Source organism: Podarcis liolepis (assembly GCF_965112155.1).
Source record: "Podarcis liolepis genome assembly, chromosome: 5".
Taxonomy (NCBI): Eukaryota; Metazoa; Chordata; class Lepidosauria; order Squamata; family Lacertidae; genus Podarcis; species Podarcis liolepis.
The window spans coordinates 95,300,559-95,316,947 of NC_139556.1; the positions used below are offsets into that span (position 1 = coordinate 95,300,559).

The 16,389-nt window shown below is 48.5% G+C and overlaps 1 long non-coding RNA gene across 1 annotated transcript; it reads left to right on the forward strand.

Moving 5' to 3' along the window:
- Positions 1-112: 112 nt before the first annotated feature.
- Positions 113-6,977, forward strand: LOC310707555. The gene is made up of 2 exons (XR_014526575.1): positions 113-3,162; positions 3,904-6,977. It is a non-coding gene; the product is annotated as an uncharacterized lncRNA (long non-coding RNA).
- Positions 6,978-16,389: the final 9,412 nt, after the last annotated feature.

Consider the following 16,389-nt stretch of genomic DNA (forward strand, 5'->3'; position numbering starts at 1 on the left):
GGAGTGGGGGGGGAGCGCACCGCCCCAGCAGCCCAATTACCAGGGTGCCATCATGGCTGCCCCCACCACCCACGCTGGGTGCCCCGCCTCCCCCCCAGGACGTGCACCACACACCTGTGGGTGGTGTGCCACGCCCCCGCCTGCTCTCCGCCCCCCCGTGCTGGAGCGTGAAGCTTCGCCACTGACCAGATGTCCCCCAGAATCCCTTCCAACTACATTCTATGAAGAGAGCGACTCCTTTCGGTTTGCTCAGCTAATCCTGTAGGAAGCAGAGATTCACCAGAGCTCGCCCAAAGTGTGCTTCCAGAGCTTGTTTGTTTTGCAAAGGTGATGAGTCTAATTCCTTTCCCCCCACTCCACTCTCTCTCCAAAGCTATTACCCAGTGATGGCCAAACTTGGTCCTCTAGCTGTTTTGGGACTACAACTCCCACCATCCCTAGCTAACAGGACCAGTGTTCAAGGATGATGGGGATTGTAGTCCCAAAACAGCTAGAGGGCCAAGTTTGGCCATCACTGCACCATTTTGCTTTGGACAAGGCAGCTTAATTCCCACTCTCTTTTCCTTGGGAAACGGGCACGATTGCAAATTTATAGCAGGGAAATTTGCTCTGCCTCCCCCTTGCCCCCCCCCAACAAGTAACTCGGAACAAGGATGGAGCCTTACGTTTGTCTCCAAGTAACTCAGAGCAGGCGATATAACCTTTTTCGTCAGGCCTGCTGGAAAGAGAGCAGGCTCATCAGTCGCCCAGAGCTGTTCTCTGAGTGGCTATTCTCTTTCCTGGAAAAGGCAGCCAGTGTGACTAGGTAACTCACTGCTTGAGCGTGTCAGTGAGAGAGGGCTGAAGTTTACAGCTAGAGCACATCCAGAACAATCCACAGTCTCTGCAGCAGGGATGGTCATTTCAGCTTCACAGCCTTAAGTTCAGATCTCCAAAATTCTTCATTGGTTTGCATTTTCTTAAAAACGAAAGTCCTCATGAGAATTCATCAGCAGGATTTCAGTGCAAATTTCTCCCAATTTCCCCCCCCCCCCCTATGCAATGTTGTCTTAACAGGCACATTTTTGCCAACCATCTTTCCCTAATATGTATTTTTGTCTGCTGTATCCACCAAGATGCATTTTTACCGCACACATTACCTAGGGTTGCCAAAAAAAAAAAAAACAACCCCACCCAGAAGTTATTGAGCTATTTTTTAAGGAAAATCACCCAAAACAGCACTGCCAACATGGCTTGCCATACATCCAGATTTTCCTGGATATTTTAGTGATTTTCAGCCAGAAACTGCTTCCGACTGCAGTTTTCAGGCTGTATCCGGGAAATTCCGGACGTATGGCAACCCTAACATTACCCTAATAATCTGCATTTAGTTCACATTACTTGGCTGTGTTTTGGTTCATTCTGATCAACCTGCCTGAAGCTACCCATTAGGCAGAAAGAGACGGTCCTGTAGGGGCTGCTGGACTTTCCACTCAACCCCTCCCCACCCGTTTTTTTCACCCTGTGGGGAAGGAAGGCAACCTCCACTTTAAAGCTGGCCATGACCCCACCAAAATCAGAAGGCAGAAGTTTCAGGTTTGCATTTCCCTGCCCTTCATATGCAAATACCCTTTGCTGTGCTCTGATATAATGGTGCAGAGTCCTGCAGGGATAGCAGAAGCACTTAGGTGATTAGGAGGAAGATTCATGGGGTCCAGCTACAGATCATCAAAGTGCCATCTCCTGGTCTCTGAAAGGCTTCCTGCTGGCTTCTGAGCCTTCATCAGCAGACGATGCCCATTTGCAAACACTTTTCTGCAGCCAGGAGGACTAGTGGCCCTTTTGAAAAATGAAAGCTGAGGTGCCTCTTGCACCAGGAGTGCGCATACTTGCCGACCTAACCATGCTTCAGTGGAGCTTGAGTATGCTTTGTGTGGTTTCCAGATGCAGCCCTGTTTTTAATTTTCCACTAATTAGCCAATTAAGCCTGCTCATAATCTTGTCTCCTCGCTGGAGTCTCTAGGATTCCTTCCATCACCACACAGTTTTCCGGGACCCAGCCCAGCTTTGAAACAATATCTTCCCCCCACCCTTTACAACCTCCTTTCTGGGTACGGCCTCCCTGAAGAACAGGCTTTCCCAAACGGATCTCCAGCTGTTTTTGGACTCTCATCGCTGACCACTGGTCCTGCTAGCTAGGGATGATGGGAGATGTAGTCCAAAAACAGCTGGAGACTTAAGTTTGGGAAACTCGCCGGAAGAAGGATGGTTAAGTGGCTTGAAGATAGCTTGAGGAACATCATGACCAATCCTTAGGGAGCTCAGGGTTACTTAGCAACAGGTCTTCCTTACCCACAATTTGTTCCACTTTGGGCCTGGTTCCTCAATTCCTTAAATCCAACATGGAGGCAAAACTTCCCTGAGGTTTGTTTAGGAAAAGCTTGTCTTGGTTTTCTCCTGCAATATCTTTGCCACCTTGCCAACGTGGACTCCTTTGTCCCCACCTCAGGCGCAGCCTCTTACTTTGCTAGGGACAGAAGGAAGCAGGCCCCTATTAGTTTGAGACACCCCCCCCCAACTAAATGCTGAGCAGCCATATATTGCAACCAACCTACTAGACCCGCGATAAGGCAAAAAGATGGAAGGCAAGAGTTATCAAATTCCTGGCAACTATATATAGTAGGTAGGCCCTGTTCAGCTTGGTGAGTCATAAGGCCTAGAGAAGGAAGCACTTTGCTGTTGCTAGGCAAACCGCAAGACATCGGCCTCTGCCTTCAAGGGTCAGCGTAGACAATGCCGATCTGGTCTATCATGCTTCTTCATGCCTCTGTGTGGGAACAGCCTGTCCAAATTACTGTACATTATGTCTTACATGCAGGAAGTTAGTCCTATGTACATAGTTCAGAAATGTGTGATCGGTTCTCAGAGCTTATCTGAGAAGCGGTTGCTCCCTTTTGGCACACGCGCATAGGACTTTTCGTGTGTAAATTCAGCCATATTCAGAAGGGTCACGGGTGGCAAGCACGACAAGGAGAAGTGTGGACAAGCCAGTGGCAACTGCCCGGCAAGTCCTGCCATTGCCTAGGTCCGTGACATGGTTTCCCCATCAGTCCCTCCATCTTGCAAAATGGCCCACTGGACAAAGACCTGCTGCCACAACAATGAGTCCCCCTTCAAGGAAAGGTTCAAGAATCGCAAAGATTTTCTCTACCCTATTCTTAACAGTATGGTTTGCTATATAGGGCAGGGACCTTAAAATGAAACTAAGACCTCCACATGCAGCCAGGATGGAGAAGCCTGTGGTCCTCCAATTGGTGTTGGACTGCAACTCCCATCATCCCTGACCATGTGCTGTGCAGGATGGGCTGATCGGAGTTGGAGTCCAACAACATCTGGAGGTCTACACTCTTGGCATGCAGGCATACATAGTTATCAAGAAGAGTGAAACTCGCACACAACTTGCGTACCTGTTTTTCATTGTATGGTTTAGTGAACATGTTTTCTTTATTAAAGATACCTTCTTTCTCTTGCTCTCAGAGAGGGAGAGGGAGCTATAGACCAGACTCTTCATTTTCTGCCATTGCACAAACATTGTAATTTGGAATCGTGTTGAATTCAACAGCCTGGATTTCTGTTTGTTTTGTTTTGCATTTGTTGTTGTTTAGTTTCTAATCCTCAAGGCTGTGGAGGTGGACTTGCTAGCAGAAGGTTTGTGCCATGCAAAAACCTCAGAAGTTGGGCAAGGGCTTCTACTCATCAATTTTTTTTAGTGCGGGGCCTTGTCTATGAATGATTAGGAGAAGCATTATCTGTGCTTTAGAATAAAAGCAAATGTGTGCATCAGGTCACAGAAGGGTGCAGGAATGTGGGTTACCTGGTGTAGAATATGAACTTTTTAAACAACTAATGATTTCCTCTTCCCAGAATATGGGACCCTGTCTTCTGCTTGCATGAAAAAGGTGGAGCTCATCTAACACTGAAGCACAAAGTTCTTGAAATGGTCATGTAGCTGTGCCTTCACTCTCTATTCCATAAAGTGTGCCGATTTTAGGTTATAATGCTGGTTTCTTGTGTGTTAAGATGATGTATGGGGAATGCAACCTGAACCTTTGGCTTGAGCTCTGTCACAACAAACAGATTCGTGTGCACCAGCAATTCCACCATTCCACCTCAGGCATCAACACTTCCTGAGCCAGCCCTCCACCCCCGTTTCTGAGGTCAGGAATTTGCAAACTTGACTACCTGAAGCAGACAACTTTCAGCTCTACCTGAGATAGAAGAGGCAGGCGTGTGATACACATTTTACCCCTTCCGTTCTCCCTCATGCCTGCCCATCTTGCAACAAGCCATCGACAGCATCTTCCATTAATACAGAAGCTTGCATGCGTCATGTTCCTTCGTGTGTCCCTCGAACAAACCACAGCTCAGGAATAATAACCCCCTAGTCCTTGTGCTTGCAAAGGAAAGTTTGAGAAAGGGCAGAGAAGAAGAGAGTGTGATGGGGAAACATTGAAGCCCCCTGAGAACGTGGCTTTGTCTCAATGCAGGAAGGTGTGGGCTTCGCTTGGGCAGTTCTCCATGGGTATTCTGGTTGCATAAACCAAATATAACTTGCAGGCCCCAGAGTGGGAGTTCAGCAAGCTCTAGGCCAGGGATGGGGAACTCGTAGTCCTTAAAATGTTGTTGGACTCCGATTCCCATCCATGCCAGCCAGAAGAGCCAATGGTCAGGGATGCTGTGGGTTGTCATTTGGTAATGTCTGGAGGACTACTGGTTCTCCATCCATGTGCTAAGCTGATTTCCATCATAGGGCTTTGAAGGTCCTGTGGGAGTTTTCCCCATGGATATTAAACACCTGAACCTCTGCAGGTTCTTCTGGGCTTCCTGTCCCCACCTCTTTCCTCCACATGGTGCCTTTATTTGGTGCTTTGCCGGGCTGCTGGGCATCTCAGTTTGTGGTGTGCCTCAGCTCCTGGAGCAGGGATGGTCAGCCCTCAGTCTAATTTCATGCGAGCAGCAAGGAAGGCAGAGAAGCGGGTGGCAGAGAGAGAGAAGCTGGCAGGAAATGAAGGAGCAGGGAGGACAGTTCCTGCCTGTTCTGATTCTGCTGTAGGCCACCCACCCCACCCCGACAAAAAAGGGGTTTCCCACTCCAGTGCTGGAGCACAGCCTTGGTTTGGTGTCAGGGTGAGATAGAGCACCAATAACCTCGTTTCCTCCCTTAAGGAAGCACTGCTGTCTAAGCCTGCCCATCAATTGCTCCTGAGTCAAAGGGCTGCTCCCGTGAGCCTGCTGGTGCTTCCTTCCACGTTGACTGTGGCGCAGGCTAGATGCCAGATCTTCAGTCCCAAATCTGCTTAGCTGTTCTTATTTTATCTGTAAGCCGCCTTGAGTCCCTGTCGGGGGAAAGGTGGGTTATAAATAATATATAAAAGCGATAATAAACCTCGGAACCTCATCCTGTCTGGCAACTGCTACACGGCAGAGTAAACTGAGTTTCCTTTTTGGCCTTGGGAAAGGGCCGTAGCTCAGAGCTAGAGCAGCTGCCCTGCATGCAGAATGTCCAGGGTTCAAGCCCTGGCAACACCTCTGGATCAGACTGGGAGAGAACCCCTTCCTGAAACCCTGGAGAAAGCTTCTGCCAGCCAGTGTCGACAATACTGAGTTTGATGGACCAGTCGTGACTCAGTATATATGTTCTGGTGTCCCTTCTTCCGCTGCCTCTGAGGCATCCCAAGTTGCCTGCCGGCTTTCCCTCCTCCATCTCCTCTTGTCTGTCTTTCAGATGCCTCTTCCACAGGCAGCTACTCTTGTGCTGGTTCTCCCTTAAGTAGTTCTCTCTGTAAGGGCCTCTGAGAACATCCAAGGCAGGAATCTATGTGGCATGGGTCTCTGGGGGCAGCCTGGCTTTCGTTTTTGGTAACCTGAGACACAGGGGGGGGGGAGATGGGGAAACTCCACATTGTGACAATCAAGCAACAACGCTGTGAGTCACGGAAAGTGGTTTGGTTGCTTTGCTTTAAAAAGAAGAGAAAAGCAAGTGTCAGACCCTCCTGGACTGCAGAGACATGCAAGGGCTTCATTTTTATTTTGTTGCTAAGCAGCTCAGAAACTTGGGGGGAGGAATGGGAGCAAAAGGAGCTACTTTAATACTTAGCGACCGGGTATCGCGACTTTCCAGCAGTTCCATGCACCTCCCGCAACGTTTTGCCACGATCATTTTATCGTGCCTTGTTTCCATCCTTGGTAGTTCTCCAAGGCCAAGGCCAAATTTCTCCTTTCACTCTCGTGTACGTTATTTCTTAATAGCAAAAAAACATAGAGGCAATGCAACACAAAGTCTCCATCCATTCTGCAGATTGGTGCTAAAATCAGGTTTTTATTACAGCAGGCAAGGGGTGTGCCTTGTTAACACTTGATCCTTCCATTTGTCTCTCCAGCACCTATTTCCGCTTCCTGTTACTTCTCGGGATAGGCATCCAATCAGGATACTTGTAGGACCCGTGGATCCCTGACTGATACTATCAGAGGCTTACCTGCAGCCCTCCAAGGTGCAGTGGACAGGGATGGAGGTCAGCAGGTGAGCTGGCCTGTGCCGTCTACTTGTGCCCTGCTCCTGTTGCATTATGAGGGCTCTCACACGCTTTTTGCAGGCCACCTGCTCACTGCCCTCCCCACCTCCCCTCTCCCCACCCCAAGATGGTTCTGCCCTCCCCGCTGCCCCCACCAGCTGCAATAGCTTGGCTTGCACCGAGTTTGGCTTCAGTGACTATTGGAAGTTGTCTGTGCAGAGGTGTCGCACCCTTGCTGGTTCTCGTGTACTGTATCTGCAACTTTTATATATAGGTACATATACATATATATATCTAAGTATATATATTGAGATGTATTTAATGTTGAAGAAGGGGGGAAAACAAAAGAAAAGGTGCAGCTGCATTTGTAGAAATATTTTTTAAAGAAATGCTTTTTTCAATTAAATTATTTAAGAAATTTGCGGAGCTCTGGAGCAAGTGTGTGTTTATTGAAACGGAGGGGCGGGAGAGGACACGAATCTGATAGATGTACAGGGGAAAGATTTCTCCAGGGAAACTTGGGGTGAACTGCATCCTGGAGGTTTGTGCCTCTGACCTGTCAAAATGTCAGTTGTCCTGGCAGTTGGCTGATTGGAGCATGGGTGCTTGGTGGCTAAGGAAATTCACTTTGCACATAGAATCGTAGAATTATAGAGATGGAAGAGACCCTGCGGGTCATTTAGTCTAACCCCCTGCAGTCCTTTCTACTGTCAAACATCTCTGACTGTCACAAAGTTCTCCCCAATGAATCTCCTTTCTTGAGTCCTACCCTCCAGAGCAGGAGAAAACTATCTTGCTCCCTCTTCCACATGACAGCCCTTGAAATATTTGAAGATGGTCAGATATTGAAGATGGTCATCATACTTCCTCTCAGCCTCCTCTTTTCCAGGCTAAATATACCCAGCTCCTTCAACCATTCCTCATAAGGCTTGGTTTCCTGACCCTTGATCATCTTGGTTGCCCTCCTCTGTGCACCTTCCAGCTTGTCAATATCCTTCTTTAAACAGTGGTGCCCAGAATGGGACACAGTATTCCAGGTGTGGTCTGGCCAAGGCAGAAGAGAGTGGTACCATGACTTCCCTTGACCTGGACACTAGACTTCTGTTGATGCAGCCTAGAACAGCGTTGACCTTTTTTTGCTGCTGCCTCACACTGTTGACTCATGTTAAGCTTGTGGTCTACTAAGACCCCAAAATCCTTTTCACGTGATCAGAAGCACTTGTTTCTGTATTATTACTTCTGCTCCATAGCTAAGCACAGGAACTGACAATAGTAGCCCGGGTTCAGCAAAAGTTATGTGTGTGTCTGCAGCACAGAACTGTGTTTGGAAACGCAACCCTTCTGAGGAATGGTTAAGAGAGTTGGGTATGTTTAACCTGGAGAAGAGGAGACAGAGAGGTGATGTGAGAGAAGAGATTGGGATGTGCTTGTTTCCCTCTAGGTCCCATCTCCAAGGGATCCATGTTCACTCACTTTCTCTGCTTGCTCTCCCCTTTTCTTCACCCCCCAGCAAAGGAGTTATTAGTGCTGCTGGTTTCCCCCTTAATCTCCTGTTTAGGGCTTAAGGAGGGGAAAACAAAGGATGGGATTGTTTGAGTTTCTGCAAAGCTCTCGGGAGCTGCTGGAAACAGAAAGAGAGACTCTCAAAAGAAACCCCAAAGGTGGGGCTCCAAATATATTGATAGCCCCTGTCCCTCCTCGCAGCACAGAGTCTTTCAAAAACAGTTAGGGGAACTATGCGCAGGCCAGGAGATAGAAAGTTGGACCTCTAAAAGGCCACAGATACTTAAACGCCAAAGGCCTGGTTATAGAGAAATGTTTTCGCCTGGCGCCTAAAGGTATGTAATGATGGTGCCAAGCAAACCTCCCTGGGGAGAGCATGCCACATGTTTCTGCCCTCTGGACCTCTCGCAGAGGAGGCACACGAAGAAGGGCCGTCTGGGTACAGTCCGAGGTGGTCCTTAATGTATTGCGGTCCTGAAATATTTAAGGTTTTATAGGTCAAAACCTGAGTTATGTGGAGTTGGCAAAGTTAACACATAAATTGCGTGAGTGAGAAGGACAACCGTGACTTTAAGGAAGAATGGGAATTACTTACAAACTATTTAAAAAGACAAGAAAAGGATTTGGACTCCTTAGCAGGTTTTGAATAACCACCCACAAATTTATTGGTAAAACATATGACAGATAAGGCAGTGATATGTACAACTTTACAACATGCAGAGAATAATATGTATAAACAAATCAGAGAGGGGAGCTGAGGGAAGTCTTTGGAGGGTGGCAGAGGGAGGGAAGGGGGGGTGTAATTGGTTATATTGATTTATAATTTGATTTGTTAAATTTGCTCAATAAAAATATTTTTTTAAAGAAAGGTTTTATGGGTCAAAACCAGCACTGGCTCTTCTTATGTTCTTAACATAGGAGTCTGCCTTCTCCTTAGTCAGACCATTGGTCTGTCTAACTCCATGTTCTCTTCAGTTACTAGCAGTGACTCTCCAGAGTTTGAGAGCCCTAGCCGGAGATGCCAGGGATTGAATCTGAGATAATAAACATTGAGATTCCTGCCCTGCAGGGGGAGGGACTAGATGACCCCTGGGGTCCCCCCTCTACAATTCTGCGTATTTCGCATCCCTGCGGCTTCCATAGGACCACAGCTTTGGGCAGCCCAAGGCAGGCTCCTTTTTTCCATTCCCCCTGCCTTGTGGCGCAGTAGGAGAACAACTGTCAGCAGCAGAGTTGGCAGGCTTGCAACGATGTCTTAACATGCTGACATTCAGTAATTAGCGGCTTGACAGTCACCCTGAATTATTGTCATTCGTTTACACATCGAAGAAACATCTGCCGTTGTGAATGCTACTCCCGCACCTCAACATTTGAACTGGAACCCTCTAGATTTGTAGTATACATTGGTGCCTGTAGGTTTGGGGTAGGAGGATTTGTCATGGAGCGATTTCCTCTTCTCCGGGGTCGCGCTGCCCTGTCCGAAACCTGGCCGCACGTTTGTTTCAGCTGTAGCTTACAGCTTTTAAAACACAGAAACTGCCCCCTTTGCCTGTGACTATCCCTCCATCTATGAGGACTGGGAACTTGTTCTGCTTAAAATAGCCCAGGGATTGGGGGAATGCAGATAAGTCAACCAGTCTATCAAATGGGGCACAGTGTGGAGAGTAGAATCATAGTTGGAAGGGACCACAAGAGTCATCTAGTCCAGCCCCTACCTGCAATGCAGGTACAGTGGTACCTCGGGTTACAGATGCTTCAGGTTACAGACTCCTCAGGTTACAGACTCTTCAGGTTACAGACTCCACTAACCCAGAAATAGTACCTCGGGTTAAGAACAGTTTCAGGTTAAGAACAGGCCTCCAGAACAAATTAAGTTCTTAACCCGAGGTACCACTGTATCTTTTTGCCCAAGGTGGGTCTCAAACCCACGACCTTGAGATTAAGAGCCTCTTGCTCTACCGACTGTGCTATCCCGCAGGCACAATAACATAGGGAAATAAGAATTGTCTGCTAGATCTGGCCTGTGACCCATCTAGGCCAGCATCCTGTCTTTTTATCTGTCCTGAAGAAAGTCTCTCTCATAAAACCAGAACATGGGGACACCCAATGTTGGAAGATTCAGGGTAATCAAAAGGAAGGACTTCTTCATGAAGCACACAGTTAGACTATGGAACTCACTCCCACATGAGGCAGTGATGGCCACCAACTTGAATGGCAAAGAGGACCATCAATGGCCAGTGGCCATGATGGCTGTGCTCCCAGTTGCTGGGAATCACATCTACACTATCCAACGTGCCTCCAAAGATCAGACTTCTGCCTCTCATCATTTGGACACCACATGGTTAAATGGGCCTCCGGGAGCTGGCAAGGGCAGCGGCAACAGCTGGGGCTGTTTGAACATGTTCCTCAAGGCCTCTAAGCTACTTGGGTGCTGTTTTCTCTAATCCAGCGAGGGGTTGTTTGTTTTGCCGCTCGGGTTGTTGTTGTCTTCTTCCAGAGAGCAGCTCTCCACTGACATACTTTCCACCCTCTGCCATGAAGAGCATGGGAACTGCCTGAGGCCAACGCTGCCCCCCAAGGCATCTTGTGGGTCACACCACCTGGCCTGCTTTCATCCATAATGAGACCTTCTGCGCCACAGCTCGGAATAAGTGAGCTTGAGCCACCCAACCCACCTGCTGGCAATTTGGCTCAGCCCCAGATCTCCTGAGCCCTGACTTCTTCTGCTGTGGGAGCAGACAGCCTGGAACTGGGTCACTGGCAACCGGTTCAGCTGGTCCTTCCTCCCCAAACCACCTTCGCAGGGCTGGCTGGCTCAGGCTCCGCGCCAGAGATAAGGTTCTCAAGCGCGTTGCATCCCGAAAAGGCTGCACCAAGTGATTAGCAAGCAGAAAGACCAGCGCCGCTGTTAACAGTCCCGTCGCCGGCAGTTCGGCTCGGGCCGTTTCCATGCGCGCTGAGATGAGTCGGTGCCGCGCACTAGGCGCTGCACGAAAGCCACAGAGCACAGATGAACAAGCAGTTTGGGCCCCTCCAGATGGGTGCTTGTTTGCAGGGCTGTTCTGCAAGGTGTCATTCATGCAATAATAGTGCATTGTCTTGCGGGTTTATATTGGGACGTCCGCACACCAATCTGCTTTATTAGCCCTGTCTTCTTCCCAGATACTCCATTCCATTGCTTCATTTCCCTTTCAGCTGCTGGGTGTGTGTGTTTTTCATAGTTTCTTTTCATTTGCATCTGCAGACTTTGGAGTTCTTTTACCCCTGATGACACCTCCTCCTTCTGTACGCATGCAACTATTTGGGCTACCCAAGGATCTGTACCCAGTGAACACCTTTGCCGTCATACCCTCCAACATTCCTCAGATGAAAGTAGGGGCATTTCTCATCCCCCCCCCGATTGACCCTCCTCGACCCTCCATTTAATGTGTCACCCCTCCTGCGGAGCATTACCTATTATTACCTCTTATTACCTATCAGAAGAAGGGCATGTGCCCCCACTGCCACACCAATGGGATGTAGCACGCAAGCCCTTCACCCTCCTGAGAAAAACCCTTAATCCTGCTTTGGTAGATTTACAAAAATAATAATAATAAATAATAATATTTTTTTATTTATACCCGACCCTTCCCGGTTCAAAAACCAGGCTCAGGGCGGCTAACAACAAATTTAAAACACTTAATTATAAAAAGCAGCATAAAATACAGTATAAAAACATGAATAACAATAAAATTCAAAAATCAATTAGATAATCCCCAGGGCTAGCTGGCTGAATTGGTCCTACTTGGGCCAGCGAGGAGGCCAGGGGAGAATTAGCTGGATGAAATGAAATGAAAATATATGCCAATAAATAAATTTTAGAAAAGGGACAAATTAGATGCAGACACACAAAGCAGTTTAAAATACTACTACTACTACTACTACTACTACTACTACTACTACTAACTCCTTGCACTCCTCTCCTCTCCTCTCCCCATTTCTTCTTGCCCAGGGCGGTCCTGCTCTTTGTGTGTATCGCAGAGATGGCACATCACACAGGGCTGGGCCTCAGAGGCAGCAGCCTCTCCTCCTGCTCCTCCTCCTCCTCCTCCTCCTCCTCCTCCTCCTCCTCTGCTCTCCAGCAGCTGCTATGAGCTGCCCAAGGGAGAAGATCAGCAGTGGCAATGGGATCCTCCTGCACCACTACAGCCACTCAGGACAAATGTCAGCTCATCCGCCTCCCTGAGCTCGGTGGCAGCAGCACTGGTGGGGGAAACAGGGACACTCCGGGATCAAATCAGAAGCTAGGGTGGCTTCCTTAATTCCAGGACGGGAAATCAGGACACTAGGAGGATATGAGCCATAGATGATCCAAAGCTCCACTTTTGTTGCCCTCAAGACAGAGCCCAAAATTGGAGGCTGTGTGATGTCCTCCCTTGCATTTGTCTCTAGTGATGGTTTGGAAAGACCATTTGCCTTTGGCGTTGGATAGAGACCTTGACCATTTTCAAGGGATGATAGAGAAAGCAGCCAGTGGGAAGAGACCCTCCCATCCTGCCTGGACTCCTTCTATCAACACAGGTGTCCGTCCAGAGAATAAACAGGGCTTTCCTTGACCTGAGGTAGCTTTCCCCTCTATTTGGGAAGAGCATCGGGCTCAGCTGTTCCCAGTTCCCACACCGTGTGCTTTGGCCGAACTGGCCTCTGGTTCCTGAGAGACCAGGTCTTAGCTGGGAACGCAAACACGTACCTCTCCCTGCAGTCTCTTCCCCCTGACAAGAAGAGGAAGATTTGGGATTAATTGGCGGAGGGGTTTTGGCTTTCTCCATGCGCTCGCTGCTAACTCTTGGCTGACATTCCTGTTTCTTGGCAGGGAGAGTCTTCAGGAACTGTGTCAGCCGCTTAGGCCGAGCACAGCTGGAAAGAATCAGGAGTTGGCCTTGCAAACACCCCAACCCAGGAGATGAGATGGGGGAGCAGGGGTTTGAAAGAGCAGGAGGCGGGTTGGGGGGAGGGAGCCAAACCCGAAACATCTGAGTCCAGGGAAGGAGGGCAAGCAGCTGCAAGCAGAGGCAGGAGGAAAAACACAAGACCCCCACCTTGATCAACAACATCTGGAAGGGGATCTGAAGGGCTTCCCACAATCGGACCAACCTTTCAGCAAGCTCTCCAATAGATGCCTCCAGGTGCTCACAACGAGGAGGTCCCTGATAGTTTACCCCAGAATCCAACACTCCAAGATAGACTGCCTTTGAACAAAGTGAAAAACTTGTCTTAGAAGGGCAGCTAAAGGTGTTCCAAAGGGAGATACATTTGTAGAAATCTGGTCTCCTTTTTTTCCCATATGTAAGCAGGGACGTAGCATGGGTTGCTGGCACCCGGGGCAGGGCAAGTGTTGTGCCCCCTGGTGGACCAGGCAGTGGTTGGTCCCTTCGCTGGCCAGCATCTAATCAAGGGAATCTCTCCTTGCAAACGAGTCCCAACCTGGGAGCAGATATAAGGCAGAGAAACATGAAGGATTGTCGCTGTGTTGCCTCATCCTCCTGTGCTCTGGGCAGCGCCCATGGCTCTGGAAGCCCTTTCTAACTTTCCTCTTCCTCCCTCTCTCCTCAGTGGGCACTACCGCCCTCCTCCCTCTTGGCTGGCCCAGGGAGGGGGCATGGGCAGATGTCCCTTTGCCAGCCACCAGGAGAAAGAGGCACCGCTGCCTCCCCAGCCCCAAAGGCGCAACCCTGGCATGGCTTGCCTTCCCATGGCTCTGGCCTCAACGATGGAGCCTGTCATAGGGGCACCTGGATGCTCCCCCTCATAAATTTGTGCCCAGGGCCACAGCCCCCCTGCCCCCACGCTACACCACTGTGCAAAGGAAGAAGATAACCACTCTCTCCCACCAACCACTCAAATTTGTCCTTGGAAAGGCTATAGTCACTGTTAATGCCTCAAGAAAATGCTTGAAACGAAACTACAAAGCCAATGTAATGTTTTTGGTGGAAATTGTATTCTCTAATGAGAATGGAGTTAACCCAGTTATTGTTGTTATATTGGGGGGGGGTATTGGGAAGGGGGGAAGTTGACCTACTATGCAGAAGACAGCCTTCCATTTGAGGGCATGGTAGAGGACAGCCCTGTATTCGAAGACATCCTCAGCTTAAAATGTTGCCCGGATAATTCTGGTTTAAGGACCCTAAGAGGGGGAGAGCAGCAGAGGTCTTCATGTGGCCCTCATCCAACAATTAGCACCCGAACAACAGACTCAAGTAGGTGTACTGGTTAGCTACTCACCATCTGCTAAATGTGTGTCTCTACATATTACTGTAGTTAGTTCATTGCTGAACTTGTTATTCACTTGTTCTCCGTCTCCAAGCAATGTGCAGCATATTTGAGAGCATCAGCATAAGTAAAAAAAAACAACGACAACACATTGTAACATAAAATAAAACACATTTACACAAAAGTACATGCAATTGGGTTAAAACGCACATGCATGCAAAGCAACCATCGCAATATAACTAGCAGAGTGCTTCAGCAGCAAAACTAACAGCAAATAACACCATCAACATCCACCAAAAGCTTGGAGGAAAAGGTACATTTTTACCTGCTACCAAAAAGATGGCAATGAAGGTGCCAAGCAGACTTCACTGGGGAAGGCACTGAAAGGGCCCTTTCCCTTGTAATCATCCCCCAAGCCTCTGCTGAAGGCCTAAAATGAAGACCTAAGGGTCTGGGTAGGTTCATATCAGGAGACCCATTCCAGAAGACATGGAGGTCCTGAACCATAAAGGTAGGAGATAGATACATTTTTTGGTTCAGAGATGGGCTGCGTGCACAGACCATACCTCGAAAGCTCAGTCAAACCGCATTCCCAAATAACTTTTGGAACTGTCCTTTGCTAAGGGTGCTGGGAACTGTAGCAGTGGGCGGGGTGAACTACAATTCCCAGGGTTCTTTGTGAGGCAGCGTATGTGCTTTGAATGTGCTGCGTATGGTGCGTGCACACCCATGGAGTCCTTTTATGGTGTGCAAGTGTCATAAAATGCAGGGCAATGCTGAACTGCAGATCCTATCAGGAACATTGTGACAGCATTATGGTAATTACCCCTTTTTCTTTTACTCTGTGCTTTTACAATTTTGCACTTCTCTTTGTTAAAGAAGATTAAATCTTTCATGGTTTTGCATATGTATTTGCATCTGTAATTTTTGTATCTGTAGTAATTAATTTTTAAGGCAACAGGTGCTTGAAGAGGGAATTCTAATCACGAGGGGGCAATAAGAGAGAAAGTGCAGAGTTGCAGCTAACGAGGATTGCTGAACCGTTTGAGCAAAGGTCACAGGCAGGAATGTGTCAGGATATGGGCAGAGAGATGGAGAGGGTGGACAAAGACATAGAGGTATGGTGTAGTGGTTAGAGGGTCATACAAGGACCTGGGAGACCTGAGTTCAAATCCCTGCTCAGCCAGGTGACCTGGGGTCAGTCACTGTGTCTCATCAAATAATCTATGTCACAGGGTCGCTATGAGGATAAATGAGCGAGGGAAGAACCTGGTGTTTCTGTCTGGTATCAGAGTTCACCCTCCTGCAGTGGACTCTTTTAATGTATGGCAGAGCCCTTTCTTCACACAAGTTGGAGGGAGCAGTCCAACAGAGCTGGCTTCTCCTAGCCGCCTGTCAAAAGCTTGCCATGGCTGGACATTGCTGGAGAGCAGAAGCCATTCCTTCTACTACCACCTGAGGCCTGATTCCACCGTGGCTTTGACTTTCACCTGAGTTTCTTGCATTGTTGTGGCATCTCCTACAGAGCATCTATGACCTCTGAACCTGCTGCCCCAGCATCCCATTCAGGGCTCTTCCAAATTTACCTTTCCTCCATGCTTTCCAGGCATGGTGCATACTGTAAAGCTCTGCGTCCAAGCTCTCTCTCTCTCTCTTGCTCCAGAGCTATCCCCATGAAAACCTGCTCTTTCAAGCTGAATTGGAGCAAATGGCAATCCATGGGAAACCCAAACTGCTGTTTGTTGCACGTCAGATTTAAAGAGTGGGGTTTTGCAGGGAAGGAAAAAAAACGTGAGCTTTAAAGCATGGGCCTGTGCTTCAAAACAGCAGGGCATATCCTACAACATCCTGCTGGTCAAAATAAGAATGCTAGGTTTTTTCTGATCCTGATTTGCTTGCAAGCGCAAGACCAAAAATTGAGCATCTTTTGGTCCAGTGCTCTGGAATGAGCTAGCTGAGTCGCTTCAGAGCACCAAACCAAAACCCGGGACATTCCAGGATCCAATCAGAAGCCAGGATGTAATTCTGGGGTTCAAATCAGGATAGTTGAGCAGTGTGGCAGGGCAGAAGGTGAGTAAGACCCCAG